General features: G+C 37.0%; 1 long non-coding RNA gene across 1 annotated transcript; it reads right to left on the bottom strand.

The window, feature by feature from the left end:
- Positions 1-1,588: 1,588 nt before the first annotated feature.
- On the bottom strand, positions 1,589-2,169 carry LOC136255404 (uncharacterized). The gene is made up of 3 exons (XR_010700886.1): positions 2,033-2,169; positions 1,903-1,982; positions 1,589-1,831 (listed from the first exon to the last, which is right to left on the bottom strand). It is a non-coding gene; the product is annotated as an uncharacterized lncRNA (long non-coding RNA).
- Between the last annotated feature and the right edge of the window lie 1,142 nt (positions 2,170-3,311).

The following is a 3,311-nucleotide window of genomic DNA, read 5'->3' as shown; positions in this document are numbered from 1 at the left end:
CAGAAAGACTAGCCCCTCCCCCCTCCCTCTTCCCCGAACAGAAATGAAAACAGAGTGCCATCAGGCGTAGTAAATAGGTACGGCAGTGCAAAAACCTTCTGCTAGATATTATACGCATACCATGCAGGTTAGCTATACTCAGATGGTACGATTTTCCGTACCATACGCGTATGGTTGTACCGTACGCGTATACGCATATGGTATGTACCATACGCGTATGGTACAAAATACGCATATGGTATAGAACAGCAACACCATGTATATAGTAGCAATTTCAACATATACAATGGCCTGACCAACCCAATTTTCCCTCCTCCGGCCCTGTCTTATAGCCATACCTGCTAGTTAGAGTTCGATATTTTCCTTCTTGGCTGAGATATTTCTGTTCAAAAATTTTCTTCCCATAGTCGCCCATACAAATTTTACGAATGTCCCTGTTCTATACCATATGCGTATTTTGTACCATAGTGTTCCTTTATGATCTAGGCCTTTAGATAAAGCACAGTGGGAAGTCAAGAAAAAGAAGCTAAGGCAAGTGGAATTATTTAGCTCAAGCCGCCGTGCAAGCTGAAAATTAGTTTACTCATATGCTAGGCAAGAGTTCATAATATAGTATGGGGGAGAGTGTCTAACTGAAATACTTTCATGGAACACACTGTGTTAAGTTACACCTGAGTCTGATCAAAGAATAAAGACCTTGAAAGGCAAAATATATCATTGCTGATTGAATTGCTGCTACTGCCTGTACAGCAAACAGTATAAGAAATCAGTTTTATGAATGCAATGGTAAATCAAAAGTTTTGTCATGCCTGTTTACCAATAAAAGTCCATGGGTAATTCTGATCAGCATAGAATCAACCGGCCTCAAAGAAATCAATAACTTAATTGTCATTGTTACTCATCATTATTCTATCAAGATATTGTGGCATGGACGTCCCTAATATTATGATGGTATGAAGTCAACAAAACAACAGTCATTTGTAAAATATTCCTCTAACATGACCACAAAGTTGAAAATTTCAACTGGTTCACATGCTAATCAGTTACCTTTTGTATAGATAATAACTCTATGTTTTGCATGCCACACATTGTTATGTCTATGATTTTTCTTAGCATTTGTTTTATTATACTGTAGGTACTGAGCTTCATTTTTAATTCATGATTTTAGTGTCTTAAATAACTAATCCTATAATTATTTTCAGTGTTTTTCAGTGTTAAACATACGTATGTAGCTATCCATACAAACATAAGTACCACAAACATATGTATCCCGGTAGTTTATCATACTAGTCATAGTGCTTGTATTACAGCTGATCCCATATAATGCCCAACACCTTTCTAAAACTATCCACACCCAAAAGAAAAAAATGGTTCTGGTGATTAGAGACTTATATTATTGGTCAGGATGAAATGCAGTCAGGTATTTACAACACTTTGATACTGTAATCAGAAAAGTACTTATTTATTTAAAATATTTATGATTACTGGACAGTCAGCACAGTTGGTATGACATATATATCATATCAAAGCTATAAACAAACTGTTTCGTGCATGTAGTACTACCATACATAAATCATGAAGTAAGATGTATTCTACTTTTAAAGTATTCTGAGGAAAATAGAAACTGGATGACCTCCAGTAATGTGAAGTAATTATGCATTACACCAAAATAGTGAATTGCTTTTGAACAACTAAATGAGTCTGGCATTTATATGTACTACAACACACACACACACCTGTAGTAACAGTGACTGTTTGAGTATTGAGATAGTCTGACATTGTTGAAACCCTGACACTGCCTGATCCAACAGTGGTAGGACCTCCACTGCAACTGAACGGAAGAGATGTACAACATCTTACAGATAACACTTTGCATAATCATGAGCACTACACAACACGTACCTTGTCGGCTGCTTGACTCACTAGTACAGTTCTTGAAGTAATGGGCAGGAAACTAGCCATGCTCTGGTCTAGTAGTGAACCTACAGGTAGTTGCCATAGTGATGTGTGGGTTGCTCCAATTAAAGCATACCATTGGCTTTAATCTGGATCATGTGATCTATCACAATGTTCATACACTGCTCGTGTGAGCCAGCCTGTATCTGAATAATAAAAAGTACAGGGTTTGATGTTTGTCAATCATACAAACTTTAAAATGGGACTCACATGAAAACCAACCAATGATAAGTGTGCAGACTTTTTCAAATTCTTACAAAGTATGTGATTAGCTGTTTTTCATGTGATATCACTAGCAAAAGAAATTGTAACAGACCACCATCTTGCAATTTACTGTATCTGTCTCATTAATGAGCCATGCATACTGTTCATAAGTATTAGGAAATTTAAGGAATCAAAAAAAAAAATACAAAGTAGTGAAACAAGGAAGGATTGCCTACTCCTGAAGATATATCAGTGGAAAATTTAGTTATGGGTATAGACTGTAGTATACATGCAGGTATCTATCTCCCTTGTGTCTTGTTTCTTCGATCCCTAATCAAAATTTAAATTCTTAATTTTACTTGTATTTGTTTTGTTTACTTTTTTGTAGCATTGTTATGACTGGTGAACCCACACACACATCACATGAGAAGACAGAATGGTGCCAGGATTATTGTTTACATCAGAGCACACACCCCAATATCAATTAAGTGAAGTGGCCATTACACTTCATTTTCAATTACAGTCTGTATGTTCAGATTGCTACACAGCATTACAAAGAAGACACTTGGAGAAGGACCTCTGAAATTAATCCAGTCACAATAGAAAACTTGGACGATTTATGCTACAAATGTATAGGGAAGCCATCATGCGGCACTACCGTGAATCAAAACCTTGCGCTGTCAGCAAAGATGAATGGGACACAAAAGGAGGACACTGGTAAGTCCATGAAGAATGTATTGTAACTGCAGTAAGCCAAAAGGCACCTCTCAGGCCGAAGCGATGTCAAACAGTGAAAAAAACTAGCCCATAGCCTTAACCGTTATCATGTTATGCTTGTTTGAAGGCATCAGTCAGTCAGTTGGTCAGTAGAAATTCCACTGAATTTTGTATAGCAACCTATGGTTCATTTCAGATCATAGTGAATGCACTTTTAGGCCTGGTTATACCATACTGCCAAGGTGCCATGAAGGTATTGTGAGACTAAACAAACATAGCTAAGGTACACCACTTCGTTGTAGTGACTCCATCATCCCATAAAGTTCAGTCTCAAACATATCAGTTCATTTACCCATACAGTAAGTATAGTGAAAATAAGTACATCACTCTACATCACTCTACCTCACATTACAAATGAATGAACACAGTCATCA

This window comes from Dysidea avara, chromosome 5 (assembly GCF_963678975.1).
Source record: "Dysidea avara chromosome 5, odDysAvar1.4, whole genome shotgun sequence".
Classification (NCBI taxonomy): Eukaryota; Metazoa; Porifera; class Demospongiae; order Dictyoceratida; family Dysideidae; genus Dysidea; species Dysidea avara.
This window is presented reverse-complemented; position numbering and strand designations above follow the sequence as displayed.